The 15,491-nt window shown below is 36.9% G+C and overlaps 1 pseudogene across 1 annotated transcript in view; it reads left to right on the top strand.

Annotated features, from left to right (window-relative positions):
- The window catches only part of LOC306639782 (olfactory receptor 4C6-like), a 46,438-nt pseudogene that overhangs the window by 30,382 nt on the left and 565 nt on the right, over window positions 1–15,491 (top strand). The window contains exon 2 of the transcript in view: window positions 15,131–15,478. The product of the transcript in view is annotated as an olfactory receptor 4C6-like (transcript). The remainder of the gene's footprint in view (window positions 1–15,130; window positions 15,479–15,491) is intronic.

Here is a 15,491-nt window from a genome sequence, read left to right as displayed (position 1 = left end):
CCATTTGGATCTCAAACTTGCTTTGATCTTAGCTGTCCTTTCTATACCTTCATTTCAATCTTTGGAATGGAAATATTTACTCTGTACCTTTAAATTTTGAATGTATTTAATTTGCTTGTGATTTTTATAAGAGTTTGCCTTAAAGCTCAGGAAACTTTGGACTTTGACATTTGTGTAATGCTGTAACTGTTAAGACCACAGGGATTCTTGAAAATATTCTGGATATATTTGCACTGTGAGATGGGCATGAACTTTTGGGGGTCAGAGATAGAATGTTATGGGTTAGATAGTATATGTCCACCAGAAGCTCATGTGTGGGATGATGGAAGAGCAATCAAAGTAAAAGGAAGATTATGAGAGTTGTAATGTAGTTAACCTAGTCAGTGGATTCATCCACTGATAAGGATTAACTGGGTGGTAACTGAAGGCAGATAGGATGTGGCTGGAGGAGATGTGGCCTCTGGGGGCATGACTTCATATTTTTCACCCTGATGAGTGGAGTTCTGTCTGCTTCCTGATTGCCATGTTCTGACCTCTTTCCTCGCCATGCCCATCCATTGTGATGTTCTGCCTTATGCCAGCCCAGGGCTGTGGAAGTGAGCCATTTATGAACCGAGACTTCTGAAACCATAAACCAAATAATCTTTTCCTCCTCCAATTGTCTCTGTAGGGTGTTCAGTCCCAGAAATGAAAAAGCCGATTAAAACATTATACAATGGAAAAATTTTCCCAAAAATGCTTTTTCTGGAAGAAACCCTGACTAAAGTGAATTAAATATTTTAAGTTGAAATAAAATCACTGGCTAGTTTTATTAGCTATAAAAATATGATTTTGTGTATTTATTAACATTTTTGCTATTATTTGTTGATTTAGCTGTGGGATTGAGCCCAGTGATGCTTCACCACTGAACCACATTCCCAGTTCCTCCTTTTTATTTTGAGGCAGGATCTTGCTAAACTGTTCAGCTGGCCTGGGACTTGTAATTCTCCTGTCTCAGCATTCCAGGTAACTGAGACTGCAGGTATGTGCCACTGTTCTCTATCCTTTTTTTAATTGACACATAATCGTTCATATTTATGGAATACAGTGTGATGTTTCAGTAAACATATATGGAAAACAGCAACCAAACCTGCATATTTGGCATATCTATCATCTCATGCCTTTACCATTATTTTTGGTAGGGAGCACGTTCAACATCCTTTTCCCCCCTTTTTTTTGGGGGGGACAGTAACTCCCATTATTTTTGGTAGGGAGCACGTTCAAAATCCTTTTCCCCCCTTTTATGGGGGGGGGATTGAACTCATGGGCACTTGAACACTCAGCTACATTCCCAGCCCTATTTTTTGTATTTTATTTAGAGACAGGGTCTCACTGAGTTGCTTAAGGCCTGGCTCTTGTTCAGGCTGTGTTTGTACTCGTGATCTTCCTGCCTCAGCCTCCCAGGCCACTGGGATTAAAGGCGTGTGCCACTGCACCCAGCTTTTTCAGCTGTTTTGAAGTATTCAATACAATACAAAATTTTTCCAATGATTTCTAACATCTACTAACTCTTATGGTCCATCTCAGGGGTCTGCATTCACTTGCACTGAGGTGTATGTATGCTGTATTGTAAACACAACATTTTTATAATTATTATAGCTTTGTGATAAATGGTCACATCTCACAGATCTTTTCCCCATTTTTTTATCTGAAATTGTCCATGCTTTGAATATTTATTTTTCAATATTAGTGTTTACTTTCAGTCCATTAAAACATATATTGTTAATGATTTTTCTAGGGAACTCTTTAGTATGTGGGTTAATTTATGGAGAGTTGATAAACTGAGGATTTTGATATCTTTGAATCAGGAAAGATTAGTTAATTTTAAATGGAACAAATCCTGGTACTCACACAGGACATGGATCAACTTGTACTTTCTGCTCAACAGAATGGAAAATTTCATAATTCACAGTGTACAAAATAGAGCATTCAGAAATGTCTGGTCTCAGTAGTGGAGGAAATTTTGCATAAAATAAACACTCTTCTAGTCCTGTTTAATTAAGCTGTAGAATATTGATAGTACTCCATTACCAATGTAAAATTCATAATGTCTAGCATACAAAAATATTTTTTTCAAGTATGCAAAGAAGCAGGAATACATACTCTGTAATAAGGAGAAAATTCAATAATTTCAAATAAGTGCAACAATGATGGTGATTACAGAATTTTTAAATGAGTGCATTAAAACACATTTTGTTCAATATTTTTGAGAAAAATAAAAAATAGGGTGAGCATAATATGCAGAGATAAGAAAAATATAAGAACTTCCAAGGTCAAATTATAGCAATAAATTATACAAAAAAAAATTAAAAAGCACTTGATGGCAGATGAGCATAAACTTGGCCACTGCAGAAGCCTGGTCCCTGAAGCCAAAAGATCAGTAAAATTTAAGATATAGTAATAGAAATCCTGTAAAATTAAAACATTGAAAAAGAAAAAAGAATGAACTGAAAAACAAATGAACAGAACATCAGTGGGTTGTGGGAAAATATCAAACAAACCTAACATGAGTGCTGTCATCAAAATCCTCAAAGAATAGCATGGAGAAAGGAAAGAATAACAGGAAATAATGGTCTTATCCAAAATTTGATGAAAACTATAAAACCACAGATTCAACAAACCAATAAGTCCCAAGCACATAAACTAGGAAGAGAAATACATTTTAAGGCATGTCATAATAAATGGTAAAACGACGATTAGAAAAAAAAAAAAAAAAATTTAAAGCAGGCAAGGAGAATGGATAGCTCAGGTACAGCAGCATAACACTGAGAAGTGCATGGAATTCTCTGAAGAAACATGTAAACCAGAAGCGAGAAGACCAGCATCTCTGTAGCACTCAGATGAATTTGTCAACCTAGAATCAGTACCCAGCAGATAAGTCTTTCCAAGAATCTGGTGAGATAAGGACTTTCTGACATGCAAAGTCAAGGAACACACCCGCACCAGGCTGTGCGACAAGATGTGCTGACTGGGTCCTCTAATCACAAGGGAAATGATTCTAAATGGAAATCTGCATCTGCTGAAAGGAATTCGAGGCTGGATAAGTAAATGATGGTGTGAATGCAGATACTATGCCTCTGTCAGCTGAAGTCAACATTGATTCTCTCACTTTGCCTTTAAAAATATAAAAATATTGTCACAAAATAGAGGAATGTCTATCAAGTATTCTCCCAACCACATACCAAATATTAAAAGCAAATTTATAAGTAATTGTGGTATTGGGGATTGAACCCATGGGCACTCTAACACCAAGCTACATACGCAGCCCTCCTTTATATTTTTATTAGTGAAACAAGATCTTGAAAAGTTTCCAGACTGACCTCGAACTTTCAACTCTCCTTTCTCAGTTGCCCAAGTAGCTGGGATCCTATGTGTGCCCCACAGTGCCCAGCTAAATATCCAAATTGTAATATCCACTGGATACACAAAACTAGGTGTATCACCTCTTTTAATACAGTTCCAAACAAGAGTTAAAAATTGAGCTTTTTATAGTTTTAAGTTTTTATTTTCAATTGAAAAACACAAATTGTAGGATTTATCGAGTTAAATGTGGAGTTTCCATGCATTGTGAAATGATCAAATTCCACAATTAACATACCTAGTCCTTTACCTTACCCTGTAGTTTCTGTGGGTGAGACCATTTAAAATTCATTTTTTATCATTTTGAAACACATTATTTAGCTCATCACACTATGCGATGGATCACCAGAACTTGTTCCTACAGTTGAATTAACACTTGGTATCCTTTACCCAGTATCTTCAGGTTTCCAGTACACTCTCAACACTGTCAGACTCTGGAAACCACACCCTATTCTGTTCTATGAGTTCAACTTTTTTGATTCCACATAAACATGAGACCATGAGGTATTTATCAATTTTAAAACCTCATGAACTATGAGAATGAGCATCAATTTTTCAAAACCATCCTTACCTTAAAGGGAAAAAAGTCAGTTTTAAGGAAAGCTTCATACTAAATAATTATGCTTTGACAGATCTCCATCTGCTTAGGTAACTGCCTGTCCTCTGAGATTAGAAACCTCTGAGATTAGAATCCTGGGGTAAACAGAAGTTAATGGGTTGGCTGGGATCCTAGAATTGTAGTGTTCTGGGAGAAAATGAAAGCATGTGAGGAAGGTGTCTCTAGCAATCTCTTCAGTGAAAACGGATTGGAACCATATTTACATCAATAGCTACAAAACAGTGGAGGAATTTTGTTAATTATAGGAAGATTGGAAAACAAATACATAGGATAAAATCAGAAGCAGATGTGTTCCCAGGGCAGCAGCAGTTGCTTTGGTACTAGGTTGCTTCCAGATTTAAGATAATTGGAAAGGTGCAAGAAAGGCCACTTATTCTCAGTTGAAGCCCAACAGTGTTCAGACTTTTTAGAGAAAAATAGAAAGACTCTTAACCAGAAGGGAAAATGGAGCTTTGTTATTGAGAAAGTTGCCAATACATCTTTTAAAGTAGAAATTTACCACGTTTGTGGATAAATTAATTAAGAATATGATATAATAAGTGCTTCAACATGATTTCCTAAATAGGAAATGAAACAAATCATGCCCTCTAATCCCTGATCAGATGAGAATAACCCTGTTAATTTCTGAAGTTTTACTAGCCTTTTGATTAATTTAGCCCTTATGTGATTACCGCTAGGTGGCGCTCAAGTCAAATACGAAGCCAAGTCTCAGCTTCAAACTTATTCAAAGATTTTACCGATTTACCTGGTTTCAGAAAATGATAATAGATTGTGTGCTTTTTTGAAAAAGTTGAGTTTAATTCTGTGAGCATTACTTTGGGACAATAACTGGTCTCATATTAGAATCATGACCTGGGTCTCCTGTGAGCTCTTAAAGCTGCTAAAGCATGATCATACCCTTGGTCCAATCTGAAAGGACTGTTTCACATCATTGGTTCTACCTTTAACACTTCAATAGTGCCTGCCTTTTTCTTCAAGCCCAACCGATGACATCGCTTTCTAAATCATAGAGATACCTTGAGCCAATCAGAACAGAATTTTTCTTTCTTTCTTTCTTTCTTTCTTTCTTTCTTTCTTTCTTTCTTTCTTTCTTTCTTTCTTTCTTTCTTTCTTTCTTTCTTTCTCTTTCTTTCTTTCTTTCTTTCTTTCTTTCTTTCTTTCTTTCTTTCTTTCTTTCTTTCTTTCCTTCCTTCCTTCCTTCCTTCCTTCCTTCCTTCCTTCCTTCCTTCCTTCCTTCCTTCCTTCCTTCCTTCCTTCCTTTCCTTTATACCAGACACTGAACCCAGGGGTGCTTATCTACTGAGCCATATCACTTACCCCTTTTTTTTTGTTTGTTTGTTTTTCTTAAATTTTGAGACAAGTTCTGGTAAAGTTCTGAGACTGGCTTTGAACTTGCAGTCCTGTTGCCCTCAGCCTCCTGAGTCACTGGGATTGCAGGTGTGCACTCCAAGAACTTCCAAAACACCTACCACCCATCTATCCACCAGCATCTGGACTCACATAGTCTCCCTGCCTATTACTACAGAACGCTGCTGCCTATAAACTGTGTTGCTTATGCCCAAGTTCCCACAGCCTAAGGAGTAGATGAAGCATTCTAGTTCTTAACTTCAAACTCCAATATTCTGCTTGTTGATAAACAACTTTATTTGGTGTGTTTATCTCCCTACATTCGGCTAATCCAAATGCAATTGTATTTTTAGTCATGAAATAATAATTTGACCAACTTGTTGGAAAATCTTGACAAAGTTGTCACAGCACGCCAAACTCTGTGTCTTCTAACAATAATGGTTTGTCATGGAAATTAAAAATAGACACTTCAGAACGGAACATGTAAAGATTCCCTGAACTTTATACTTTCTGTTAAATATTCTTATTTTCCCAAAACTTCCATGTGTCTCTCAACCTCTTTTGAATCTGTTGAAGATCCACTAGTGGCATTCCCACTGCTGGGTAACTGCAGGCTTAAGAATAGCTGTACTGATTAGTTTTAGAGCAGTTCCACTTAGTTTTAGAAATTATAAATCCTGAAGAATATTATAAGCAATAATTGAACAATTCAAAGGTGATGATAGTTGCAATTGTTGCTGAAAATTAGATGCAACAGAAATAAGAATATGAGGTAACACATACCCTAATCATTTAATTCAATGTTGTCAATTCCCAATATGAACATGTTTCAAAACAGCATGTTGTTCATAATAAGTAAATAAAATTTTTATTTGTCAATAAAAATAAATAATAAATATGAGCATATGTATATGAAATAAATATAAATATGTAATAATGAATGTAAATATTTTATTTATATGAATATTTGTAAAACATTTATATTTACAAATAAATTTATTATAAATATTTAATTATAGTACAAAATGAATGGAATAAAATATTTCTTATCATGGTGAGTGTAACTTCCTGCTAGGGAGGTTGATATACAACCAAGGGCAAGTGTCAGCTTTGGAGAATAATTGGAAAAATTTTATTCAATCCAAAGCATAAGTAAGTTTAACAAAAATATTAATGAATGTGGGTCTTACTGAAATGCCAAGAACCCAATGAGGAAGGTGCTAAAATAATTACAACTGAGATACACACACACATACACACACACACACACACACACACACACACACACACACACACAAAACTCAAATCTGTAAATGATAGGACACCAGGAGGCCACATAAGTAATTTTGACAATCTCAGGATAAAAGGTTTCTAGTTCATGAATTTACTTACGGAATCAAGTCTCTCTTTTTGCGTATGATACAGAACTCCTCAAGAGTGCAATGGTCATCCAAGACATCTGGTACTTTACAAGGAAATCATTCCAAAGGGAGAAAATAAACAATGCATATTAAGAAGCATACAACTCTGTTTGGAATAACACAGGGTAAACCTGCACATTCCATTAAGAAATGTGATCTCATGTGGATACTTAACCAAGGGGATGAACAAAATTTCATTCAGTACTCCCATGAGCCAGGCTCTTTGGAATGTGCTTTACAAACCTTTGAACTCTCCCTTTCTTTCAATGCATAATGTTAGATGAGCTTGACAGTTTTTCATCACTGTCACCAAAACACCTGGCACACAACTTAAAAGAGGAAAGAATCATTCTAGCTTATGGTTTCAGAAGTTTCAGCCTATGGTTGACTAACCTCATTGCTCTGGACCTGAGGTGGGGCAGAACATCATGGCAGATGGGTGTGCCTGAGAATGGAGGAAAGCAGCTCACTTGTGGCAGCTTGGAAACAGAGACAGTGGGGTGTGGGGAGGGGCCAGGTGAATGATGTGCCTTTCTAGGCCACACCACAGTGACCTACTTCCTTCAACTGTGGCCCATCCCCTACAGATTCCACCACCTCCCAATTCCATCAACTATGAATCCCTCAATATGTTAATCTGCAGATGAGGTCAGAGCCCTTATGATCCAATCACTTCCCCAAATGTCTATTTCAGGAAACTGCTGAATTTGGGGGAAAAAAAAAAAAAAAAAAACTTTAATACATAAGTCTTTCGGCAGCACTTAATATGCAAACCATAAGATGAGAACCACACTTGTAACAAAATTTTTATTGAAGAGTATGTAACTGATAACTATAAACTTAATCATAGACAACAGATTTTTAGAGCATTTTCATACTGAACAACTGAAACTTTGTACCTATTGAATAGCATTTCCCAATTCTCTCTTACCCTAACCCCCCGCATTCCCCCTACTACCTTCTGTTTCAATGAGTTTTGCTACTTTAGACAATTCATATAAGTGGGACTGTGAAGCATTTGTGCTTTTATAACCGACTCAATATTCATCCATGTTGTAGTATGACAGGATGTCCTTTGAATGGATGAACAATATTCCATTATATGTATCCATACCACATTTTCCTCATCCATTCATCCAATGGGCATTCAGGTCCATTGAAGCTCTTGGCTATTGTGAGTAAGGCTCATTGAAACTGATTTCAATATCATGGATAAATTCCCACAAATAGAGCTACTGAAATATTTTTTTTTAATTTTTGAGAAAACTCCATATTTTTTTCCATAATGACTATTCCAATTTGCATGCCCAAAAACAATTCACAAGGGCTCAACATGTTTTCTTTCCTTTTTTCTTTCTCTTCTTTCTTTCCTTCTCTTTGTTTTCATCTTTGTCTTCTTCATGTTTATATTTTTCTTCTTCTTTCTATGGATAATAGACATTTTAACTTGTATGAAGGGATATCACATTGATTTGATTTGCATTTCCCTGATGATTATTCATATTGAACATGGCTACTTATGTCTTCCTTAGAGTAATATCTATTCAATTTCTTTGCCCACTTTTTAATCAAGTTTTTTATGGATATCTAAAATGTTGTTTCTTTGGTATTTATTGATTTACTATTAGGTTGTAGGCATTCCTTTTATGTTTGGTATTAACTCCTTATCAGGTATATGGTTTGCAAGTTTTTTCTCCTATTCAAGCTTTTAACTCTAAAATTTTGCAACAGGATTATGAGTTAGTTTTATATCTCATTTTACATGTGTAGGAAAACAGGTCATATGAGAATAATTGATTACCATGTCTTTAGGACAGTGCCTGTGTTCTTTCCACAATGTTAAATTGATATGTTACATGGTTCTGAGATAATGAAATGCAGGGATGACCTTAGGCCACAGTGTCAAAGTCATCTTTTGTGCTATAATTTCTGGATGACTATGTTTCCACTTAACTCTCAAGTGATCACCAGCTTTGCAGTTTGCCCATCCTCATTTCCTCTTGTCAAAGGGCAAAGCAAACTGATGGTTTTGTTCCCAGTGAAAAGTCTTCCTCCATTATCCTATTTACATTTTGGAAAAGATATACAGTCGATAATACATCGACTAATTTAAAAAAACAAAAAGCCAGCTAATGGTAGATTCTTAGATGATATGGCACTCTACTTGCTCGACTGGAGATTTCAAGAAGTAAATAGATATTTGTGTATTACTCCTTATTTTCCCCCATCATGAATAGGTAATACTATGTCTTTTCTAAGTGGCTCCAGTGATCATGAAATGTGATTAATTAAAAAAGAAGTCCATATAAAAGACTGTGCCCACTCTGAAAGATTTAGGTTCTGAAAATTGAGATGATCATAAGTTGAGCATACAGGAGTTAATGTGAATGAAATCTGGTGGAGTGAAGGGCTGTTGGCTTCTATGGTCATGATTTCTTTGTCTTCAACTCTATCATGAGAAGGGCCACAGCCCTCCAGTTGCACCCCCAAGGGATTTGCTTGTGAATATTTACAACACACCCTTCATGGGAACTTCTTTATCCTGAAAGATCCCCTAATGCCTAGGTTTCTGACTATGCGCTGGTGTCCCTCATAGAGAAATTCATACCGTGAGATATCCTTCGGACTCTGGTCCCATTTATGTCCAGAGTTTTACTGCCATAGTAGCCACCATTTAAGAGGGTCCTGAGCAGGAAAAAGTCAGATTGGGGTGTGCATGTGTGTGTCAGAGGAAAAACAGTCAGAAATTGACAACAAGATTAATGCAACAGAAGAAAATTATTATTCACAGGTCCTAGAGAGGTTAGCAGTGTCCATAGAAGATGGAAAGCAAGTCCAGGGGTAGCAGAGATCCCAACCACTGAACTGGGGATCAAGAATAAGAGGACATATGAGACTGTGCTTTTGTTAAGGTTCATGGGCTTTATTCCTTAGGTTTTTGGAAAGTTAGTGTAGGTCAGCTAACTTAAGGAAAACTCATAAGAAAGAACTGATTTATGAGAATGAATAGTTACTGGTTTTATCATAGTCAGCAGCAGATTTGGGGTACATTGGGTTGTAGATCAGTAAGTTGAGGAGCAAACTGGGTACATCACAACCAGACACTGATGATGGGACATCTGGATTTTAATTTAATTTAAGGTAAATGTCAACTCAATAACTCCATTAGGCAAATTTATGACTGGAAGGAATAAACATTTGAAAATGGTAAAATATTATTTGCAAATGACATTCTTAACTAACTGAAAATGATTTAAATAATTTTTAAACCTGGACAAAAATGTTCTGATCACAATGGCAACCTTTTGGGCTCAAGTATGCCTCCTGAGTGAGAAATGGACTATAGACATGATATTTGACTCAGGTCCCTTCCAATTCATATATTCTAGTCACTTTAAGATTGTGGTCATCATGTAAATGAGGTTCAGATCACAGCAAAGGAGCTAATGAACAAAGAGTTAACACTGAGATATAGATTTTGGCCTGTGGAGATGCCTGTTGGTTTGACCCCAGGGGCACTCCTGCCCATGAGAATACCCCATTAGAAACCTAGGTGGGTAAGAAGGCTTGGCTTAGAGATCTGCACCTCCTTCAGGTAGAACCAGTCTCAAGGGGTGCAACCCCAGTGACAAATGGTGCTGTGTCATCACCCCTCAATGGCCACTATGTGCTCTTACAGCCCAGGTCTGGCACTCAGAGCAGGGTGTATACTCTGATGTGCCTCCTAAGAAGGATGGATGAAGACATTCTGCTTTCATTTGAAAATAGACCACAGAAATTTGAAAGTGGAGATGAAATGCATTAGTGAAGGCTCTACTTAGCTAACACTTCAGCAGTTGTTCCTTAATTGGAGAGAAGGCAAATCCCTTGGTGACCAGGAAGTTTATTTCCTTATTAGGCTCAGAGAGTTGTAAAACTTCTGCTTTAAATCTTTCTTGGAAAGCAATAAAAATATCCTAGTTCTATGAATTTGACCAAGATTGAATTGATAGATGATTTTCCCCCTGTTCCCTAGGTATCTTTCCTTTACAGTTAGAAGAAGCCAGCTGAAATAATTTCACCTTGGATTCTTTGAAGAAGTTTACTTCATGTGAATGAAATTTGGATGTGATATGATCACAGATGACCTCAGAATTTTACAGTCTCCACTTTTGAACATCTATAAAACCTACACTCTAACAATATTCTTATTCATCTAAGTATTTAATAGGTAGGTTTAATCATTGTGTAGAATTGTAGCATAGAGATTACCTGAAAAGTATGATTAATTGAATTGATTTGTATTAATTTCATTTAGGTACATATATACCTGTTATTCTAAAGTATGTCCATCATTCATACTCAACACTTGTTTACTTTATCTATAAATGTTACTAAATCTCTGGAAAAGGAACTTGAAGGACTTCAGTTTATATTTGTGCTTAAACTTGTGTTAGATCAGATTACTTTCTTTTTCTTATTATAATTATGCATAACTGTAGTGATTTTGACATATTTATAAATGCATGTGACATGATTTGTTATTTTAATATCAAGTAATTTCCCTATACTTTCCCACCTCCTTTCCATGATATCCCATCTTTAATTTACTAATTTTTCTTTATTATTTATTTTTTGATCGATGCATTATAGCAGTGCCTATAAGTGGAAGGGTGACATATTCATACATGTATCTAGCAGTTTGGTCAATTTCATTCTGCAGTTCCTCTCCTTCCTCACCCTCCTCTTTCCCCCTTGATCCCACTTTGTCTACTGCCCAGTTCTCCCTTCTGCTTTCAAGAGCCTCTCTTTATTTTTCTTTTCTTCATTTCTCTGTAGCTCCATACATGAGAGAAAACATTCTTTTCTTAACTTCTGAGTCTGGCTTATTTCCCTTGGCATGTTGCTCTCCAGTTCCATTCATTTACCAGCAAATGATTCATTCATTAATTTCATTCTTCTTTGTGGCTAAGACTCCACTATGTACTGATACAATGTTTTCTTTATCTATTTGCCTTTTCAATGAAACCCCCTCTAAGAGAGAAAATAAAATAAAAATTGAAAAATAAACTGTATGATTTCCAAAATTTCTCACAGGCAGGAAGAAAGGTAATACCTACATGAAAATGGTTACTAAGAGACACTTTTCTGCATTTTTTTCAATTTTACTTTAACCTTTCTTTTCTCTTTCTCCCACTTTCATACATACCCTCTTTCTCTCCCCCTTTGCTTACATATCTTTTTCTCCCGCTCTCTTTCCATTTCTGTCCATCTCTCTCTTTCCTTTACACAGGCCCACAAAGTAATTTCTCTCCCTCCTTCCATACCATTGACCTCTAATTTTTGACCAAAAAAATAAAATGCATTGTTTCCCTTAAAATTTAAACATGTATAATATTAAGTACTAAATTAGATTGATGGTTTTTATTTTGAAATCTTTTTTTTTCAATATTTCACTATGTGTCAAAACATAGCTTCCTCATTTAGTCATATCTCTATCTACAAGAATGGCTGCTAGTGTTGGTGGCAGTGGAGTGACAGAGACAATAACAGTGGCATTGTTTTAAACTCACAAATTCTTCCTCATAGCTAAGGAAATGGGCCATGTACAGCAAATTTTTAAAATGCTTGCTGTTGATGTCAGTGCTTAGGCAAAGCAAGGGAGTGGACTGGTGAAAAGAAAAGCATTAATTATAATTATCCCTGTCCTCCCAGAACAACTTTTCAAAGAACAGCTCCTCACTGATGCACTGTGAGACAGCTAAGAGTCCAAGGTACTGTTTATTGTTTTGGTTTGAGCTCAGGCATGTCTAGAAATACACATGCTAAAGGACAATATAGCAAGTTAATGGTTTCACTGGACCTGCTTACCAAAGAAATAGCAACCAGACTCTGGTAAGTGTGAGGCGGTTATAGTTTCTCTCATCTTCAGTTGCTGCTTGTGAAATTCAGTCAATAAATATACACACTTCATAAGACTATGATAATTAAGTGGGAAAAAGTCCTTTGCACATTGCCCTTAATTATTAGGAGGCAATACAAGTATGATAGCTATGGTGTATTAATTGCACTGCTGTAGAAACTTGGTGAAGTCTTCTCTGCCCCATCCTGCATGGAGGAGGAAAGTGTTGACTGCCCGAGGAGGATGCTGATGGGTTTTCTTTACACAAACGGATCTCCCAACTCTCCTATATTTACAATATGCAGGTTAAAGGGGGCAAGGACTGGGAGGAGCTTCTTCTGTGATGGACAGAATAGGGTGGAGTTAGGGAAGCCATCCTCTTAAGGGGAAAATTCCAGAAGGAGACAGGGAACCACTCCCATGCAGAGCATTGACCTTTGCATCATGTGAACATCAATGACCCACCCCCTAAGGAAATCTTACCCAGAGACCTAAGCAATCACTGTTAAAGGAAAAAAAAAAAAAAAAAAAAAAAAAAAAACCAGAAAAAAAAACCCTGACTGTTTATGTTTGAGGAGAACAGAGACTCCTGCTGCTACTCCTCACTGGGCCATCCTTACACTGCAGATGAGTAAAGCAAGGCTTGGGGAAGCCAGCAGGGTGGCCATGTGACAGACTACACTAAGAAGGCAGCCTAGAATATGATCCACTTTCCATTTACTGACTCCTGAACTAGTGCTCCTTGAATCACAAAGGTTGTTGCAATAAAGGCCTTAGTTTTGGGGCAAGAGGGAGAGGCTTTTGTAATGCAGGGCCTTCAAGCCCCCTGTGAATCCTCTGGGCTTTGTGTAAGGGATGGAGCTGAGGTAGATCATAGAGTAACAAGCACATCCTCATTCATGGCATGATATAATCTACATTTCACTTTAAAGTTCCTACAAAAATACCTGGCAAGGCAAGCCATGTTTCCACTGCAGCTTCATCTTGGTTATCGTAGCAATTCTCCTGAAGTACCACATAATGTGATTTTCTCTTCTCTGATAATGGAATACAATAGGTAAAAATTCAAGTTATGTAATAAAAACACTGACTCCACAAAGCACTAGTTATAAAATTATAACATAGCTTCCAAGGTTTCAGGGTTTCTTTCCCATGGGAGGAATAATGGTTCCTACCTCGTGTGGTATCATCCAGTTTACATGAGGTAATACACCTGTCGTACCTGGCACAGTGCCCAACAAGGAGATCAACCTGCAAGCTAATTGTTTAGTTGTCATAATCATGTTCAGGAATCTTTTGCTGCATTTAGGGGACAGAGAAACTTAAAGGAAAAACTTGGGTTAAATTTTCATCATTAAACAATATGTTAGTTGGGCATTATATAATCACCACTTTTAGGTATATTTGCAATACTATATTTGTTTTGACCTTTTTTTTTTTTTTTTTTTTTTAAGATTATTTGGTGGCTAATGATTTCAGCAAATTTCAGTCCATAGATGGCTGACTCCATTCTCTGGAGCCCAAAGTGAGGTAGAACATCATGGCAGAAGAATTTGACAGAAAAAAAGTGGCTTAGGTCAGGGCCACCAGAGGAGAGAAAGAGAGAGAGAGAGAGAGAGAGAGAGAGAGAGAGAGAGAGAGAGAGAGAGAGAGAGAGAGAGACATTGTAGACCATAGAAAAAATAGAAACCATAAGGCATGACCTCAGGAACCACTGTCTCCTCCAGCCACACCCTACCTGCCTGTAGTTACTACTAGTTACCACTCAGTTAATCCCTATCAGGGAATTAATGTACTGATTAAATCAAAACTCTCAGAACCAAACATTTCACCTTTTGGGCAACACCTCATATGTGAACCATAAAAATATGCCTTTGAAAAAGAGCACAAGAAGAATAATTCATTTCACTAGGTGGTTTTAAAGAAAAAACAGGATAATCGCTCCATCAGTAACAGAGAAAGCGCGCTGATGTTGGAGCATACTGAGTCTGGAGTTAGAACATGCAGTCCATATTTTGACTGAACTGTTCACTAGCTATGCAACCTTTGCTAAGTTTCCTAAACTCTGTTGGAGTTAGTGTCTTCATCTGAAAGATAAAACTAATCATATCATTATTCTAGTGCTTGGAATGAGGTAGGTGGTCAAAAATGTAGGGTACTATTAATAAGAATCTTTAAGCCAGAAGGAGGAAGAGAAACCAATTAAACATGGAAGGATAATTTGAAAACAGAAAAGACACAAGGTAAACTTTCACTAATGAAGTATGCATCTATAAATTCTATATTTAACACATTTTCCTGAAAGTCAAATTCTTAGATGGCAAACAAATTAGTAATAAGTAGACAAGTTCCTGGGGTCCTAGAAATCAACTAGGAAGTCAACTAATCATGAACTATAAACCATATGTTGCTTTTTTGTAGGTGCCCCAGCTTCCAAGAAAAGCTCATACACACACCAGGTAGAAGGGAAATCAGAACAATGTGACAGAATTCATCCTTTTGGGTCTTACCAAGAACCAGGAGCCAAGGAAAATATTTTCTGCTATATTCCTAATCATGTATGTGATCACAGTGCTGAGAAATCTACTCATTGTGGAGACCATGATTACAAGTCAGAGTCTGAGGTGGCCTGTGTACTTTTTTCTCACATTCCTGTCCTTTCTGGATGTCACTTACTCTTCTCTCATTGCCCCCAAATTGTGGACTCCCTCTCTGAGAGCACTGCCATCTCCCTCGAGGGCTGCATGACCCAGCTCTTCGCAGAGCATTTCTTTGGAGGTGTGGGGATCATCCTGCTCACCGTGTTGGCCTGTGACCGCTATGT

This window comes from Sciurus vulgaris (genome assembly GCF_902686455.1).
Source record: "Sciurus vulgaris genome assembly, chromosome: 11".
NCBI classification, from domain to species: Eukaryota; Metazoa; Chordata; class Mammalia; order Rodentia; family Sciuridae; genus Sciurus; species Sciurus vulgaris.
The sequence above is the reverse complement of the archived record's forward strand: the minus strand, read 5'-3'. Positions and strand labels throughout refer to the sequence as shown.